At 39.7% G+C, this 20,751-nt stretch overlaps 1 protein-coding gene across 2 annotated transcripts in view; it reads left to right on the forward strand.

Annotated features, from left to right (window-relative positions):
* The first annotated feature begins 1,488 nt into the window (after positions 1-1,488).
* LOC150079182 (uncharacterized) overlaps positions 1,489-20,751 on the forward strand; it is a 126,336-nt gene continuing 107,073 nt past the window's right edge. The window contains exon 1 of one of the 2 annotated variants that reach the window (XM_090382607.1): positions 1,489-1,600. The gene's annotated coding sequence lies outside the window, so the exon portion shown is untranslated. The remainder of the gene's footprint in view (positions 1,601-20,751) is intronic. The other variant, XM_090382609.1, reaches the window with a different exon arrangement.

Raw genomic sequence — 20,751 nt, forward strand, 5'->3', positions numbered from 1 at the left:
AGTGCACCCGTTTGAATTGAAGCCCACAAGACGGATAAATATGGTACTGTTCTTACGTTTTCTCTACCTTGTGAACCTTATATGGTTGTGTATAAACGGAAAATTTATTTTTATTTAATCTCTTTTGGTTTAAGAGCATAACAAATGCTGCTTCCTCTGAATTTAAAAAACTGGTTTTCTTTTTCGCTCTCTGCGTTACTTTTCTTCTGTACACATCTCATTCTTTCCTACTCTGTACGTTCCTCATACGCCTATCTAGAGAAACTGAAGCCTAACGTCAACAGTTATCTTCTGTCTTCTCAGCCTTCAACCCATGCATGATACTAAGAATTATATTATAAATTCTAATAACTTTCGTGTTTGGTGTTTTCATAAACAATAAAAAAGTTTTCAACGCGTGAGATGACATGACATGACATGAGCTTAAAAACAGGATCGATCTTAAAATACTCTAATATTTATTTCGTTTCTTCAGCATACTGCGCTGATTTTTTTTTTTCGATATTTCGTATTCCGTGCATGGTTTCCAACCACAAGACATTTATTTAGTCATTATAAATTAACAATATTCAATCTTAGCGAACTTTTGCGTCCCATCAACTTATCACAGACTTCGTTGCTGGTCCAGAAATTTCCAAGGTTCTTCAGCTCTAAATTAACTTTTTTCCCTCCGTTGTTTACTTGAATATTTGGATTCTAAGCGCGTGTGTTTTTACCTGACTAAACTTTAAGTGATAAGTTTATAGAGTTTCACCTTTTCAATTAACTGTCACCAAGCAACGTGCCGTACACAAAGGATACCTAGTAAAAGAACCAATGGAAACTTGGCGCTTTCCCCTCCTTACCTGAAGCATTTTGTCGCTCACTAGCGTGCAGTGAGCAATTTAAGAATTGCCCCGATGTGGTGATCCTGCTTTTTGAGACAATACCGAGTAATCCCGCTCGTTAAGGGTTGCCCGTTGGTGCTAAATGTCGGTGATTAACACATAGATTAAAACCACCGTTCAGCTCTCATCGTGCGATTTAATTGACCACTTTTTTTTGCTCGGACTCTCCTTATTAATTGACTTCGAGGGTGATTTTAAAGCGCCACTAATTATCGAAGCGCGATATATCGGAATCCCACGCGATACAGGGGGAAATTAGTCGAGCCTCCTGCGAGCGAATCTCACCCCCGTTCCCCATTCTCATAGCCGTGGGCAGGAGTGAGAATTTAATAAACTTCTACCTTCGGTTCAGCTCCAACCACTAGCATCAATGTCGCGCGCGCTTGCGTACACCTCTTGTGACAGTTGCGATCGGTAAACGTCTTGTCACGTGCTAACGTCGTCATCCCATACGCTTGCGTTCGTTTAATCTTTTTTTTTTTCTGTTGTTTTTATTGTTTGTTGTTGTTGTTTAACTCTCTTTTGACATAACTCGGCGCGAGCCGGGTTTATCTGCCAGTCCACCACGAACAGCCCTGGAAGAGTCAGTAGTTCCCAGGGAATAACCCCCCATTTCCAGTATCGCACCAGATAAATCAGTGAGAAATACAGTGGCCGAAAAACAGTGTTCCAGTGAATCCCAGTTGAGGTCAGCTTTCTCCTTTTCACACGAGGTATGCGATTATGTCATTATTATCCTGTATTAAGAAGTCTGATTTATCAATACTTTATATAGAATGTAAACTATTCTTATGTGAACGCAGTTATCGTTCTGTAAATTTGGTAAAGGAAGTTGTAAGAGTCTCTCTCTCTCTCTCTCTCTCTCTCTCTCTCTCCGATTTCCTTATAGGCGAACTTAAAACGTGTTGGTCTTAACGGTTAAAAATTCCAGAAAAATGGGAACTGCCAAACCGAGTCATCTATTTGTAACTCTCGTCACCTTTTTGGGGACCCGAAAATTAACTTTTATTTCGTACTTGGACTGCAGATGCATCCAACAACTGAAGGCCAGCTAAGCGCACTCCTATACCATTTCAAAACTGTTGAAAAATAAATAACAACTAGTTTTTTTTAGAGTCAAAAGACTGAGTAAAAGTCAAATACAAGCTACATTATTAGTATTAAATCTAATTTCCGTACATTTGAAAGGTTAGAACGTAAAGATGATAAATACGAAGTAGTTCACGTGACATAGACATTATAAGGAGGGATGGGCCAAATTGACAAAAGTGAAATCGATCTAATTTTAATGTAAACGCACCCAGCAAATATAAAAGTTCGCAGTTAATCTTATATTGGCAAACTGGATTATTGAGTTTATTAGTAAGTGATGAGGTTTCAGATGGGTTGTTTTGAGTAAGCTCTCGTTTTCATCTTGTTGCCGTAGTTAAAAATCAATTGCGATCAAAACGATGACTTCATAACCAGTATTAAAAGTTAGAGTTACGTGGTCTATAGCGACCATTCGGATCTTTGTATGGAAATTAAATTATCTACTCTGCTAAAATATTAGGAAGAATTTTGCAGCGCATCCCGGTGTGCAATCATTTCATACAGATGAAAATGATGCCACGAGCTGGCATATTATAGTTCTTAGCAAATTCTGAAATAGCTGGTCCGCATAATTTTGATGTTTACAAAATTTATGGTGTTTCTGGGTGCACTTTTAATACTAATTCTAAAAATCTAGCTCGTTTTTTCCCTATCTTGAGTGTTCCTTCCATATTCAGTTGTTTTCTGGTGCAGTCGTGCTAACCAGTGATTATCCCGTTCTGCGTCTTTGGCAATGGCATCGGTTGTGTGAACAACCCAAATATATTTTGTTACAATGTACATGCGGCATATTTTAGAATTAAATTAGATGACCAATATAAAAGTTGGGCCTCCCATAGAGTGTGCCGTGCCATGCCATGCGTGGACAACTTGGGATTGTGGTGGTAAAAAGAAAGCCATGACATTTGGCATTCCACGATGTGGAGATCATATTAAAGACTGCTATTTTCGTTCCGTAAATGTAGCAGGTTATAACGCGAAGAACAAGCAGAGCATTGTGTACCCCAATAAAATTATTCAGCTGTAAGGCCGGCCCCCACCAGTCATTCTTAAATATATGCCATCAGATCCTGAATCTGATATTTGTGGTGCAGAGAAATTCACAATCCTGGACCACAGCTGTTTATATAAAGTGAACTCCACGATCTCGTGAGAGATTTAAATCTACTCAAAAGGTCTGCAGAATTTTTATTATAGGATCAATACTGTAATCCAAGAATCTACTTCTCCAGGAACAGTCAGTCTTTTAATGGTATGGACATCGTGAAAAAGAACTGATTCCCTTTTTTCAGAAAAAAGCCTAATGATATATTGCAATATATCATTAAGTGCCATTGCAAAGTTCCTGCAGTTATAAACTTTTTTGAAATTTTCTACCAGCCGACAGAATGAAAGCTATTCATTTAATAATCGAAGCAAAGCCTCACAGGAGTTCTTCATAATGTAAACAAATATGCATTCATTCTGGAAGCTCATTCAGCACACTTAAAACAAAACTACGAAAATTTGAAGCTCCTTTTGATAAAAAAAATTCAGTACAAGGATCATAGTTGGATAGAGTATACAGATTTTAAAGATATTGGTCTGCTATTCGGCCAACAACTTGGTTACTCAAAAATACTTTGCTTTGTACGCGAATGGGATAAACCAACTAGTAGCATGTACGTTTGATAACTGCACAGTATTGTAAATAGATGGGTGGGGTTGCCAGGAGAGCTGGGTGGGACCTCCTAGTTCAATAAATAAAAGAAAAAAAAAGCCGAGCAAGAAGAGACATTGAGAAAGAAAAGTGTGGCCATCAAGACAAATTCTGGCATCAAGCTCAAAGAATATTCCACTAGTAGATAAAAACGAAGGGCTGTTACCTACTCTGCATACAAAGCTAGGTTTGATGAAACAGTTTATACAACAAGGAAATTGTTTCAAGCATGTTTGCACTAAATAAATTCCCATCGCTACAAACAAAAAAATCAAAGCACGTTATTTTTGTTAGACCTCAAATACGCAAGTTGCGGCTACACTCTATATTTGAAGAATTCATGAATCAAACTTAAACTAGCTTTCAAAATGCACGCAATTTTTCTGGAAAGAATAAACACTCAGATCGTGAGAAACATGCTGGAGAAATTCAGGAAACTAGGCTACAATATGAGTGCTAAGGGACACTTCTATCGCAACTATTTTCCAGAGAATTTAGGGGTTTAAGTGAAGAGCAGGGGGAGGGGAAGATTTCATGGGGATATATACAAGAAATGGAATAAAGGTACCAAGGGGAGATCGAATGTCAATGTAATGGACGACTGTTCCAGACGCTAAGAAGAACAGCCATCAAAACTAGCTGCCGATTAGTTGCTGTAGGGTTTTAGGCGCAGCAGCAACTTAGACCATATTGCGTCGTGTGTCCGTAAATTGCGTGTTCTGTGGTCGATTTACTGTTTGCTAGACGAAAAACCCGAGTTTCTGAGTTTCCATGCTATCCGAGTTTGAGATCCACTAATTCAGCCACTTTGTATAAATACTATAAAAATTCCTCGCGTCAATCGGCAGGATTGAATTCAGGTCTTTTCCACCCGGTGTGAAGAGGACGGTGATTATACTAACTGTACTACCGCAAAGATACTAGCTTCCTGAGAAAGTCCAAAAGGCTCAAGTTTAACTGTCTAGTGCATAAGAAATCCAGTTCGCCGCACATTTTGAATTTAAACATCCTCCTGCCCATGCTTGACAGGAGGACATAGCCTTTGATATTTTTGCTTTTACATATTGTTATCGGTACTTTTATATAAAAATAACCTGTTAGTAAAATCTGTAAAACTACGCAAACCAGAAGAACCTCCAACGTTTTCGCGTTTTTTTATTTGTAAAAAAATTCTGACATAATAGATTTATGTTCAGATTTTTTATCAGTAGTAAAACATCAGAGAACTCTTCGAAAAATGCAGACCGCTGTAAAATACACTTTAAAAAAATACTAATTATTTTACTAAATTTCATCACTGAAAAATGATCTGATCACATTCCAGTCAATTCTTTTACTTCCAAGGATTGTTGCTGTTATTCAAGCTGCAACAAGGTATGGTTACTAACAAGGAAAGTGGTAGTAAACTTAGCGTCATTTAATTGGTGTTTACTATCAAGGAAGGGGGGCCCCTCCTTTCAAAATGGAGATCAGTGACTAAGGTACAAAACGTACATGTTTCCACATATCCCGCACTAATTGCTGTTGGGGAATCTATGAGCAGTGGCAGAAACGTGTTTTGGTGTTTTAAGTGGGAGCTCCGATTTACCTTTTTTCAGGAGAGGATCTCTTATTACGATAAAAACATAAAAAATATCCTTTACAAAAAAATGAACTCATCCCAGCATAGCTTCATCGAAGGTGCATCACAGCCTCAGTTGCCTTTGTACTAATCTAATAATGCAACTGTAGAATCTTCTGTGGAAGTGTGCAAAAGTGCCTGTTAAAACCATCAGGCGGTATGAACTTAAATGGGATATTGGGTGGGTTACAAGCGTCAGTATATTTATTATACTTGTAAATTGTGCATTCTAGGTCGAAACTACTACTCTGTTATACCGGCTTTATTATGACAGTAATTGTTTTATTATTATTATTATGTTTTTTTCTGCGGGAAAGCGATTATTACGGTTCTCAATGTACCAATAAATATATCAGTCGATTAACAGATCCAAAAATTTCTTCATGAGACTGCAAGATTTCACCGAGAAATTTTTCGAAATATGTTTCAGAACAATAAAACACTTTATCGAGAAGCGCGTTTTAGCTCCAAAATAATTTATAAGGTATTCAAAGAATTAATCAACACGATTTTAAAACCACGTATCATTATATAAAGTGAATATTTAATTCCACAAGACAACGACGAGTACGTACTTCAACTAGCAATAAAATATTATATGACAAAACGGAGTAGAATGCGAGCTAAATAATTAAATGCAAAATATAACAGTATTTTGGCAAAATACTGATTATATAATAAATTATAATAGAAACAGTATTTTACTATATTTTGATAAAAAAAATTGATTAAAATTCTGATATACAAATAATCACTCACTTCCCGTCTGAGCCCGACTAACTTGGCCACGATACCACAAAATATTGTACAAACTTCACGGCTTCCTAATGTGTTTTCCTTCATGAACATTTCTGTGAAGCTTTCTGCAAGATGGGTGACACTTGTGTCACTCGTCAATATGTTTGGAGTTATTTAAAGAAAAAGAAAACCCGTAAGAATTTTTATCGCCAAGAACGGATCGTGTGTTCGTCACTTTTAAGCAGGGTATCGAAAAAGAAACGTGACACCCACCATAAATTGTATATAAAAGAAAGGCATATTAAAAGAAATGTGGTGTATTAATTGCGCAACGAATATCCAGCTTATCTAAATAATATCTTAATTTTAGTAACTATAATACAAGGACAAACTTTTTAAAGACTTACTGAATGTCTCTTAGTACCATTATCTGTATGAACACAAATATTTTAAGAAATTATTAAACAACAAAAAAAACTGCACCAAACCCTGAGGTCAAACTCGGAATTCAGGCCTGTGCACTTCTGACTGCTAGTGCAATTGTTGGACATTGGTTGCTATTAAAAGCATTGGGAATTTTTTGTCCATAAAAAAGCATCGATTTCAAAATCTTTTTTTAAAGTAGCATACACCAAATCTACAGCTCAAGAGCTTTTGGATAAGTTATACAGTATTCGATGAAACCGGATAAGAAATATGACAGGAATGGAGAGAGAGATAAATTACACTGACAGTGTAATCTGTTCATTTCAATTTCAAAACCTCTTCTATAAGTAGTAGTAGGTACCTTCAATGAAAATTTAAGTCCGATCATGGCGGAGAAGCTCAACGTAATGCATCCTGTCTATCAGTTTATGGAAATTACATAAATTACAGGAATTAGTTTTCAACTCGTCAAAATACAACACTCAAGAACTGCGAGGGGTTTTAAAACGTCAGTGATTCTTCGCTCATTTTTCTATTTATCGAGCCAGAAACATTCTATGATTAAATGAAACGTTTCAGTTTCCTATTTTTGCAGCCTAACGTTGAAAGACAAGATCCTCTTTACAGATCCTGTAAACACACTTAACTAAACGCTCTGACGGTTTCGTGTACTATAAGTAAAAGCATATCATGTGAGCGTTTCCCTTCGATAAGACAAACAAGTCTCCGCTTGTCCAAAATCAGATATAAGCACATAAGTCAAAACTTTGCTGAAATAGAATTTTGTTGCTTGCGTTTTCCTCAGAATCTTTCAGAGAGTGCACTCATCGGAAGGTAGATTTGTACTGCTCTGGGTTCTCTCTCTCTCTGTGATTTAACAACGATATCCTGTCAGGTGCTCTGTTCTCGTGAATAAATTCTCTTTGAATTCGATGAATAGCTGATTTAACCACTCCAGTTAGATGAGCCGAAGAAAATTTGTGTACATTTGAAATGTGGATTAGTGTTACTTCTTGCTTCATGAAAATATATTTCACATTTATCACGTGAAATTTCTAAATACTTTTCTCGCGCAACTAAATGATATTAAGAATAATAAGGCTCACGTGATATTAATTTATTCACATTAAAAGCAATATTAGTAGACGGTCGAAGTGAGTGGTCCTTTAGGCACTCAGATCATAACTTGGTGATTGTCTCTTCTCCAACGGATCCTTTATCTCATGGCTATTCCCAATCTCGTATTGTTTTGCCTCACAAGAATGAAAAATGGGATGACCTGCGAGATTTATTTTCTTCTTTTCCTTGGCCGGATTACTGTTTCAAAACTTCTGATATAACCGTTTGCTCAGATCGCGTCAGTGAAATTATTCTTGCAGGAATGGAATCCTTTATCCCACACTCCACTTTAAAATCTTTTCCTTTATCTAAACCTTGGTTTTACAATAAATGTGCTAAGGCTGTTCAAGAGATGAACGTTGCATGTCATAATTGACTTGTTTCCAAATCTTCTGATTCACAATCTGCCTACACCAAAGCTCGCAACAATTGTAAAGCAGTTATTAATCAGTCCAAACTAGAGTTTGAACAGGCTAAGAGTAGAAAACTTGCTTCGTGCCCTAATGGTAGCTGAGCATTCTGCTCTCTTGCTAAAGCTATTAGCCGAAACTTTTGACCATCTGTCCTTTTTTTTATTAGTTGTTGGCGCATCAGCTTCTGCGACCATAATGCACCTCCCAAAGTTTTTGCATTTTACTGTGATCCAAGCCCGAGGCGGGATTCAAACCCGCGACGTCCCTTGGTGGACTCGGGAGATTGCAGCCCTCCGACGGAGAATGATGAAAGAAAGAAAAGACTTTCAAAGAGCCCGAAGAACATGGCCAGCAAATGAAGTCGAAGCATTAAGACAGAGATATAAACAAGTCAGAAACCAATACACCGAAGCCATCAAGAAAAGCAAAAGACAAGCTTGGGAGCGCCTAGTCTCCACAACCGGAAACACTGACCCCTGGGGAGTAGTCTATAAGGTAACTACCAATAAGCTTCCCAGGGGGGAGGTGATTGCTACCACCAGGACCCAGCATGGAAATCTTACCACCACTTGGGAGCAGTCGATAAATAACATCCTAGATGCAATATTCCTAAAACTTGAAATGCCAATTTTACCAGCACAGCAACACATATGTGAAAACAACAACAACTACAACAGTCAAGAGATAGAACCCCCCTTTACCCTAGATGAACTCGGCGAGGCTGCACGTCGAATCAGAAACAAGAAATGCCCAGGCCTTGATCTCATTGAGCCCGAAATATTGAAGAAAACAGTGGAATTTCAGCCACAATTACTCCTCACATTATACAATAGATGCTTAGAAACCGGTCTATTCCCAACTACATGGAAAATAGCTAACCTAAAATTAATACTAAAAAATCCTACAAAGAATCCAGAAAACCCCGAGGCCTATCGACCGATCGCACTGCTCCCAGTGGCCAGCAAGCTGTTTGAAAGATTGCTCCATAAAAGAATAACAAATCACTATGAAACAGCAGGCCTCCAATCCGCAAACCAGTATGGCTTCAGACCGGGGACCTCAACTGTGGATGCACTGGGGAACCTGCTCAAGATAGTGCAAGACTGCAGACAAAAGTACTTGCTGCTCATCTCCGTTGATTTTGCCGGGGCGTTTAACTCACTTTGGTGGCCAAGCGTCCTGGCGAGGCTGAGGAAGGCCCGAGTGCCCATAAACTTGTATAAAGTCATCGAAAGTTATCTAACCCAAAGAATAGTGGAGATAAACGTGCAGTACCAGAAACTTACGAGAGAGGTGCACAGAGGATGTCCGCAGGGGTCGGTTCTGGGGCCACTCCTGTGGAACATTGTCCTCGATGAGTTCCTAGAAATGGACCTGGGACCCGTGGGAGCGCATGCGTTCGCAGATGACCTTACCTTGACAGTGGAGGCAGACTCCTGGGCCCAACTGGAGGTGTTGGCAAACCGAGCACTGCAGCAGCTACAACAATGGGCTTCCAAAAACCAATTAAGAATTTCACCAGAAAAAACCTCATCAATCCTCCTCAGAGGGAAACTACAATTGAGGCGGCCCCCGCAAATAAAAATTGAAAATGTCACCATAAAATTCGCGAGCGAGCTAAAGTACTTAGGCGTAATCCTGGATAATAACTTGTCTTTCCAGCAGCACCTGAAATACATCCGGAGAAAAATCAGGGGCTACTCTGGGATGGTAGCCAGGATCACAAAGAAAGACTGGGGTCTCAAAAAGAGAACCCTGTCAATATACTACAAAACAACTTTCCTACCAGCAATCACCTATGCAGCAGCGGTGTGGTTTCCCAAAGCGGCACTGGTTGTGAACAGAAGAACACTTGAAACGATCCAAAGGACCATATTACTCACAACAACGCGAGCTTGCAGCACAGTAAGCACCCCAGCACTGCAGGTGCTTGCTGGAGTGCTCCCCATGGATCTAGAGGTTATCCAGGCAGGGTTGCTGTTCCTGCTGTCCAGGGGAGTGGCTGCCACCCATCAGGGCTACACGACTGATCCGGGGAACAGTCTAAAGAATGAAAAAGTCAGGTTACAGACCCACCTCCTAAACCTTTGGCAGAGAAGGTGGACTGAGACAACCAAGGGAGAAGTGACAAAAAAATTCCTACCGGACATCCGCAAGATATATCCAAAACAACCGGTGTGGTACTTCCCAGGGTACCACATGACAACACTGTTAACAGGACATGGCCCTTACAATGAAAAGCTTTTCGGGCTGGGTCTCACCGACGATCCCAGCTGTACATGTGGAGAGAGCGAAAGCTGGAGCCACATAGCTTATGAATGTCCACAATATGAGGACCTCAGAGGGATTCTCATAACCAGAATCAGATACCTTCCGAAGGGATTGGAGTCCCACTTCCTGGACTCAGAGGAAGAATACAGGGCGCTCTCCCTCTTTGCGCAGGATCTATTCCCCAGGAGGAAAATGCTAATTGCAATCTACAGCAATCAACACAGAGACTGACAAGAAACGCTACCAGATGAAACAGAAAATCGAAATTCTCGGGACACCAGACTCGACCAAATGAAACGCTGACAACTGGAAGAGAAGTTAGGACGGGGATTACCCCATGAGTGACATTGAAAACAGAGAAGAGACAAAAAGCAGCATAACTGCCAACAGACTGACGGCGACCTGAAGAGGGCACTCTAGTCCCCTTCACCTTTTATTCCCACATCCTTGGGGAGGGGGGAGGGGACGACTTTTGCTCCCTCCCCTTCTCGCCACCCTACATCTTCTACTCTGGTGGGGCATGGGCATGCCTCACTGAAAATTGGGGCTACCTACTCTATTGGTCCCATATTTCTGTCTCTCACCCCCCAGTCTTCTGTCTCCCCCCACTTCTGTCTTTACGCTAACGAAAGCCCCACACAACAAAAATTAACGTGCCAAAAATCCTTTGAGCCTAAATTCGGCATAACAACCTTAGCGATCATACCCCCACGCCAACGCATATGTGTATGTATACACGTGTATGTAATTGTACATGTGTATATATATGTGTGTGCATCGTCACTAACCTAATGGTTTTTTTTTTTTTTTTTTAGGTCCTAGCCGCCGAAATCTCAGGAAATTAAGCGGCAGGACCTGCCAGAGTAAATCTTAGTCTACTGGTGTTTCCTGGTCTGCCTCCACGGGGCGAAAGTGGGGCAACGTTGGGCCTCAGTAGGGGTCCAGCGGCTAAACGACCAGATGAACAACGGTACATGACACTACACATATACAATATCCATACACTTTTAGATCTCTGGCTTCCCAGCGAACTGGTTCACCCACAATGAAAGCAACGCGGAGATGGGGGAAACCCCTGGTGCTGTTCGACCCTAAACACACTTTACACTTTACCTTTGGGTTGCCAGGCAGGCACTTTACCCACCTGGCTAGCCTGATCGGCCACCATCTCTGCTCCCACCTATGTCAAAACCAGATGGTTCTATAGTCACTTCAGCCAAGGATAAAGCTGACCTGCTAGCATCCCATTTTTCTTCCAACTCATGTATTAATGACTTTGGTAAAACACCTCCAACCATTCCCAACACGCTCCATTCAATGCCTCCTGTGGTCTTCCATCAAAAGGATGTCAGAAGGATTTTGACGAATCTTGATGCTAAGAAAGCGCCAGGTCCTGGTGGTATTTCTTCACTTGTTCTCAAAACCTGTGCTCCTGAACTTATTCCCGTTCTTTCCGCCCCTTTCACTTTCTTATTCCAAAGGTGTTTTTCCTTCTGCTTGGAAATTTGCTCATATCCATCCAGTCCCTAAAATAGGTGACAGATCTTTCCCATCCAATTAACGTCCCATTGCAATTAATTCTACTCTTTCTAAAGTAATGGAGAAATCAATTAACCGCCAACTCTTAAAACTGCCTAGAAACCTTCCGTCTGATCAACGATCGTTAGTATGGATTCCGCCAGCATCGATCCACTGGTGATATTCTGGCTTATGTTACCCATTTATGGACAAATTCAATGAAAACGTTTGGTGAAACACAAGCAGTTGCTCTTGACATCTCAAAGGCTTTCGATCGTGTTTGGCATAAAGGTCTTCTAAACAAGATTCAATCTTGTGGTTTGCCAACTATTTTTTGTAATTGGTTATCCAATTTTCTCTTTGATTGCTCCCTGAGGGTGATGGTAGATAGCTCTCTGTCTTCTAACTTCTCCACTAATGCTGGTGTCCTCCAAGTTTCAGTTCTTTCCCCCACTCTTTTCCTCTTGTATATTAATGACCTTCTTCCATTGACTGGAAATCCTATCCATAGTTTTGCCGATGAGAGCACATTGCATTCCACTTTACAGTTGGAGAAACTTTGCCCTGCTCAATCAGCTTCAACTTCTCGAATATCCGCTACTAATTCCTTGAATGCCGATCTGCAGTTGGACAAAGACAACTTAGTTGATTTTAATCCTTCTAAAACTCAGTCTTGTCTTATATCTCGCAAAACGAATTCTTCTGCCCCGCATGCTTATATTTGTTGACACTCCAATTTCTAGGCAATATGATATATCTCTTTTGGGGATTACCTGACTTCTGATCTCTCTTGGCACAAGCACATTACAAATATTGCTCCCTGTGCGTCTAAAAATTTTGGTTTTCTCTTCGCTCTCGGTGTTACCTGCTAGCATCCCATTTCAAACAGCTGTTCACTCTGTACAAATCGCAAATTCGCCCTACCATGGAATATTGTTCCCACATCTGGGGTGGTGCCCCCAAAACCTCTCTCAGGCCTCTAGATTCCATTCAGAAGAGGGCAGTTAGGTTAATTAATGACTCATCTCTAACAGAGTCTCTCCACTCGCTTTCTCATAGACGTACTGTTTCTGCTGCATGCCTTTTCTACAGATACTTCCATGGGCACTGTTCGTCTGAATTGGCTTCTATTATTTCCGCTCTCTCTTTCAAAACAGTCCGAACACGTGCCGCCACCAGCCAACATCCATCTACTGTCCAACTTCAAACTCACAGAACCAACTTTTCATCCTCCTCCTTTATTCATTCAACTGCCGTTTTCTGGAACAACCTTCCTTCATACGTATTTCCTGAAAATTACAGTCTACAGAAGTTCAAGTCCAATGTCAACAAATATCTTCTTTCGTCTTCTCATCCTCCAACGTACTAAGTACTATATGTTCTAATACCTCTAGTGTTTGGCGTTTTCATAAAAAAAAATATGTATAAATTATAAAGAAAAATAATCAATGAACAAAAAACGTTTTTAAAGTTATTTCCGACAATAAATACATTGTGGCTAAGATTCTAATACCCTCTGTATTACATTAGGCAACTTCCACTAATAACATTCAACAAACATTGTGCCATAACAGAAACTGATCCTTTAGAAATTCTATGAACATCTAAAGGATCAGGACACACGTTGTATTGGTGTTCCATTGCTATGTTCTGATGCGACTGAATGAATGTCCCTGATGGGATCCACAGTCAAGGACTCAAGGGTATTTGAGAAATCTACATGGGACTGCAATTTCCTCAATTTTAAAAACTAAGGACTGATGCCCTTAAGTATAAATATTCCTCGAGCTATTTGTGAACATATTCTAAGGAGAGTGGCATTGTCGTCCTGAAGGCGTCCAATTGGTATTTCAACACAGAGTTCCTACGGTGCAGTAGCACTTTTCTAAGCCATATTTTTAAAATATGAAGAATGGGATGCCACATATGATAACCACTCCAAAAATTCCCCTCCATTCCCCCCCGCACGCCTCAATGCCTTGCACTCTTGAGAGATACGTTCAGAATTCATCAATTACGGAATAACCATAAAAAAAAAAAAAAAAACTCGGAAACGTTACGAATGGCTACGGTCATTGATGTTATTTACACTGTTGCTGAAGTGTCCGCATATGTTTCAAAATTCGATTTATCTGTTTACGAAATGAAATAACCTTGGGCAGAACCCTATTGCTTTATCTGAAACTGGAACTCAACCCACTTCGAAAAAATCTGAAAAATTTTCTCGTCATTCCCGGTATTCGGAATTATCCATGCGCGCGTGAAAACTCACTCAAATAATGATGAAAAGGAGGTCCTTTGTCCGAACTAGCACAAGAAAAACTAAAATCTGTGTAATTTAAAAAAAAAAATGTTCTATGTACAGAGACAGACATTGCGTAGAACCTAAACGTGCCGTTTATAGTCACCACTGCTATCAGGCGTCAGTATATTGCATCTGCAAATTGCCTATATTCTGTGGTCGATTTGCTGTTCTGGACGAAAACCCCGAGTTTCCGAGAAAAAAAAAAAAAAAACATGTTATCCTCGCCTGAGACCGATTAACTCAGCCACACTGCGAAAAAAAGCCCACAGAATTCATTCCTTGCGTCACTGACAGTATTCGAACATGAGCATTTCAACCCTGTGTGTGTGGAGCTCGGTGATTATATCCACCGTGCTACCCATAGCTTCGATAAAACAGAGCTCTCCCAATGTACCCGAGTGGTGAAGCAACGGAGTGGAGCAGCACACGCATTTCAGTGGATCATGGTTCGAGCCAGTGTGCTTTCTAAATAGGTTAACTTTGTATTCATTGTCGAAGTGATTAATTATACACACCTTTGACCTAGTGCCTGAGTAAAAATAGAACGACTGCCAAAAAACAAGTCCATTGTGGATGGATAATGCAGATATAATTATTTGTTCCTTAGTGTAAAATTTAAGATAAATCCCGCTCATAGTCTGAAATACTTCTAGTTGTTTTACACCACCTGGTACTGGGCCTAACCGCCTTAAGCGAAATTAGTAGAGTTTATTTCCAGAAGATGGGGAGATTTCGATATTTTATCCCATTAAATAGCCAACCGTTTTCTTTAGAACATCTGCAATTTACTTAATTACAAACATAATACGCAAGGTGCAGCAGCCGGAGATACCTCTCGCTAATGCAAATAACCAAACCTCTCACCATAAAGGTTGAGTAGGACTCTATTCTTCCTGCATGCGATTTCAGAGAACTTGATATCATGCCTCCTCCTCCAGCACTGGCGCGCAAACACTTATCAGCAAATGGAATCGCTTCTTCGGGAAATAAGTTTTCCGCAGGTCGGTAACTTTTTTCCCTTCAACGTCAATTCGTCACTTTGGCTGTCAATCAATCCCCAAAAGGTATTGATTTCATTTGTTGCGTGATTGACAAAAAGCTACAATAAATACGCGCAAATCGGTTTATCAGAAACGCATTTAAAATACTTTAATTATAAACCAGTCTAATTTGATATATCGTTAAGGTTCTGGTCACGTAGTTTTGGAAAAAATTGGAAAAGTTTACTGTTTATTTTGTACATAATCTCCTCAGGAAGGTTAATAAAATCAGTTTGGGATCGGTGTTTAAGTAATTTAGTTTAAGAAATAAACCTTTTGTAGCCTTCTCACAGTATGATTTTAAGACAATTTCTAATAAGAAACCTCCGTTTCTACCGCTTTTTTATCGCACTAAATGGCGATCCGTCTTAAGAGGCATCAAAAGTTAAAGTTTTGCAGAAATATAAAAGAAAATTTGTGTTAAAAAAGTGCAAATAACGTATTTGAATCAACAGAGGCAATAGAAAAACGTTGAAATTATACTATTATAACAACAAGACTTTTTTTTTATTTATTCAAGCATCGAAAATTTGAAATTGATCCATAAGATGCCAACTTAATTCGAGTTTCTTTCATTTCTCATACGATCGTTGGATGCGAGTTAAAATGTTTATTCCACTGGCTGCTATCCTCCTGGTTACTAATTCTCTTGTCACCGTCATTCATCCTCTTGTCACCAGCGATGCGTACAAAACTATTTCCCTGGAAAGAAATCTTTGACGAAACTAAATATATCCATTAGCATATGGAGACACTTTTGTAACGCCAGTAAATTTAAATGAAGCTGGAGACGCGATATCAAGTCACACTGGTGATTGCATTAGTCCTTTCGCTGTATAATTAATTTTCAATGTGACCAATACGATCCCATAAAAGTTTGAAAACGTGTAAATCATTAGGAACGTTTAACTTCAAAAATGCTTTCTCTTCTGGGAATTATGTTGTACGCAATAGCACTCACAAAAATTTCTTAATTCACAACATCTAGTCTGGCATAACTACAGAAAGCCTCATGTCCTCTCAGTCTTTGTCCTAATCCGAAATATTGAACTGTTTCCTGTTTTGAACTTTGAAAAGGCCTCTTAGGATGGGAAAAATATTCTGTTTATAGTTGACCAGAGAAGGACAGAAGAGTACCTTATCACGGTGTTGTTGTATGCTTCGCAAACCAACTGATCGGCCGAAGAGCATTCAACCTTTCATCCCAATATTCATTGCTTACAAATACGCATGACAGGTACCATTATTCTTGTTATCGTGAGATAACAAATCATCTTATGTTTTGCGTCATTAGAGAAATCATGTGGTTTTTCTAAAGGCCTCTCTGCTTTCTTTCTGCGTTATTTTTCCTGTCCTAACCTTTCATGGGATTTATAACGCTGGATGACTTTACTTTACCGCTGTTTTATCACACCAAATGGAAGTAACCTTATTTCGATTCCCGCATGGACAGTAACAACTTTCATACATTTCTTTTGCACCGTGGCTGAGATAGTTAAGAGTGGGTCCAGTCGATTTTGTTCCCTGAAACTCGGCTTTGCTCCTCCCAAGAAACACAAGTATATACTTAATATAAAATATATGCAATATACAGACATAATATGAGGTGTACCATTTCAAATCTCGCCTTATCCTTTAAGAATTTAATTTTAATTTTGCTGCATTATGGTGTGGGGGAGGGTGCTGATAAGCTGTTGGCCTATAATAGAAAAATATAGGATAAAGAAGGGCCTCCCATGGCGGAAAGGTTTCAGTGGAGACGTCAGACGAAACCTGTTTCAAAAGGTCCACACACGACCTTTTCAACTAAATTGTGATCCAAGAAAGCAACGGGAAACTACTTGGATTATCCTTCCCTTGAAAACTTCAATGATAGCAAGCAAAATAAACCACGGCCCCGAGTTTCGGCGTCCCTTGGATGGGACAGGGGTGCTAAGAATCTCCGAGCTTGCGTCGAAGAATTTTCTGAAACTAGCTACATGGAACGTTAGAAGCCTACTACAACCAGGAAAACTAGCCAATGCTTTACAAGAAATGAAACACATTAACATCAACATATTTGCGCTAAGTGAAACCAAATGGCCTGGAACAAAGAAGTTTATATCAAACGACCACCACGTCTTCTGTTCCGGAGGAGAAGAGAACACCAAGCAGATGTACGGCGTCGCTTTCGTTGTCCATAAACAACTGGCCAACAAAGTCACCAGTTTCACCCCAATATCGGAACGAATCGCACTACTACAGTTAGCAGGCAACAAGATCAACCTGAATGTGCTCCAGGTCTACGCACCAACAGCGGACAAAGACGATCAAGAAATTGAACTGTTCTACGACAAGCTAAGCAACACTTTAAAGTCGCTGAAGAAGCACGACATTACGGTCATCCTCGGTGACTTTAATGCCAAAATCGGTCAAGGAAATCTACAAAACATTGTCGGAGAACATGGCTTGGGGACACGGAATGAACGAGGCGATAGACTCGTCCAGTTCTGCCAAGAAGAAAAATTTAGCATTGCCAACACTTGGTTTAAACTACCACCTCGACGACTATACACCTGGACCTCACCACAAGACTCTGACAACAATATCGTCAGGAACCAAATTGACTACATCTTAATCAACATCAGATATAAGTCAAGTGTCCTCAAGGCAAAAACTTACCCTGGAGCTGATATATCATCAGACCATAACCCAGTAATAGCAACACTACGTCTCAAATTACGAGCAGTCAAACGCAGAAGCACAACAAAAAGAATCGACCTGGAGAAAATGAAGAACAACGCCAACAGGCGACAAGTACAGCTTCATCTCAACGCTACAATCAGATCGATCGAAGTAGTAACAACAGGCGTGCAAGCGTTCGGGCGTTCATTCAAACAGTGCATCAATGAAACAGCAGAAACCCTGCTAGGACATCAGGCGTCGAAAAAGAAACAACGGTGGATGACCCAGCACATACTAGACCTAATGGGTGAACGGAGAACATTCAAAAGCAACAACAACCTGGAAAAATACAAAGAAATACAACAAAAGATCAAACAGGAAATCCGGACGGCGAAGGAAAAATGGATGGAAGATCAGTGTGCAGAAATCGAAGACCTAATCAAGAAAAATGACAACTTTAACCTGCACAAGAAGCTTAAAGAAGCTGGAAACATCTACAAACCGGTTCCTATCTCAAGCTTATATACGGACAACAATCAACCTATACTAAGCAAACAAGCCAAACTCGACACCTGGAAGAGCTATATATACAATCTGTTCGGCACCAACAGAAAACCGGCAGAAACGCAACAACAAACACAGGAAGACAATCTCCACATATTAACATCTGAAGTGGAACATGTCATCCGAATAACAAAGCCAGGCAAGGTCTGTGGACCTGATCAGATTCATGTGGAACTGCTGAAACAACTAGACTACAGCAACATCCAACAACTAACGAAATGGTTCAATCAAATATACAACAACAACGACATTTCATCCGAATGGCTCCAATCCATCTTCGTGGCCCTACCAAAAAAGGCTATCAGCCGGAAATGCGAAGACTTCAGGCTGATCAATCTAATGAGCCAGGTGCTAAAAGTCTTCCTCAAGGTGATTCAGCAAAGGATAAGATGTAAGTGCGAAAGTGCACTAGGAAACACACAGTTCCGATTCTGCAGGGGACTAGGCACCAGAGAAGCAATTTTCTGTTTACAAATATTGCTAAAAAGGCGCTATGAACATCAAAAAGACGTGTATATATGTTTTATTGATTACGAGAAAGCCTTCGATTGAGTAGACCACGACCGTCTAATTGACCGACTGAGAAAACTTGGGCTTGAAAACAACGATATCAACTTTATTACAACTCTCTACTGGAATTAAACAGCCCGGCTTCGCTATGACAACGACCTGACTGACCCAATTCCAATAAAAAAAAAAGGCGTCCGGCAAGGCTGCCCATTATCTCCCATTCTTTTTAACATCTATTCGGAAATGATCTTCGACCAAACACTGGCTGACAAGAACATCGGCATAAAAGTTAACGGACACTACATCAATAACTTAAGATATGCCGATGACACAGCACTAATAGCGGATTCAGAACAAGATTTACAGACCATCTTGAACGAAGTGGACATAGAAAGCCAAGTATGGGGGCTACGAATTAACAAAAAGAAAACAAAGGTGATGAAGGTCAGCAGGACTGCAAGCAAAATCACGATCAAACTAAACAATGAAAAATTAGAGCAAATACACCGCTTCAAGTATCTAGAAGTACTCATTGATGACCAGCTGAACCATGAGGCCGAAATCAAAAGCAGAATTGAACAAGCCAGGCAGGCATTCACCAAGTGGAAAACCCTCCTCACCGACAGAAGCTTGAACATCATGCTCAAATTACGCATATTGAAATGCTACATCTGGCCAATACTGCTCTACGATGTAGAAACCTGGACTCTAACATCAGCCACTACAAAAAAGCTCCAGGCCTTCGAAATGTGGCTTTACAGAAGAATGCTGAAAATCCCGTGGACAGCCAAGATAACCAACGTACAGGTCCTGCAGGACATGCACACGGAACGGGACCTGCTCAAAACCATCATCAGCAGGAAATGTAAATACCTAGGTCACATCGCTAGGAACCAACAAAAATATCACCTACTACCACTCATCCTGGAGGGAAAGATCGAAGGCAAGAAACTCCCAGGCAAACCGAAAATGGCATGGCTAGATAACACCAACACCTGGCTTCACATGACAACAGCACAAATTCTACACGCAGCGCTAGACAGAGAACAATATCGAAATGAAGTCGCAAACGCCATTCGGCAGCATTAAAGAAGAAGAAGAGAATAATCCAATTATAACGTGTAAGGAGGAGAGGAAAGGAAAAAAAAGAACACAAAGAAAGTGAGGATAATAGATAACTAATAAAAATACATAAAAATTGATCAAATGACGATGTTGCCACCCAATTTACAAAACCGGCCTCTCATCTGGTGTCAATGGCCAGAATTGCGAACAAATTAGCATCATTCATTCTTCATTTCTGATGTAAACCGCAGGCCAACCGATAAAAACGTGAACATAAGTGACGAAAATAAAATTTAGTTACCAATATATGAAAATGAGAATAAAATTTTAATTACCAAATTAATGGAAGATGTAAAATTACTAGAATTAAAAGGGGGATTTTTAGAAGATGGCTCTTGAAATTTACAGTTGATACAAAATTAAAACTAGAAATAATTGAAATTTCTAGAGACGTAACATTTTAGCTTAATACTAGTTAAAGTAAAGATATTTGAAAACATAAATAAAAGTGAGAGAAGTATAAAGAGATATGGAAGAAATGATTTAAATATATAGATATTAGAAATATAGCGGTGGTGATTAATAATAACTGAAAAAGAATTTTGACTAATGAATTTATGCATTAGGCAAATTTGTGAACAACGGTTTTCAGTAAAATCGAAAAAACAAATGGAATATAAAAGTAACTAAGAGTTACTTTTATATTCCTGGAAATAAAATTTTTACAAGAATCTAGAAATTTCGAAGAATAAATAACATGGTATGTAGACATAAAAATGGAAATAATAGCTGAAATTTTATTAGAAAATACACATATAT

This window comes from Mastigoproctus giganteus, chromosome 10 (assembly GCF_048544385.1).
Source record: "Mastigoproctus giganteus isolate SK-2022 chromosome 10, ASM4854438v1, whole genome shotgun sequence".
In the NCBI taxonomy this organism is placed as follows: domain Eukaryota; kingdom Metazoa; phylum Arthropoda; class Arachnida; order Uropygi; family Thelyphonidae; genus Mastigoproctus; species Mastigoproctus giganteus.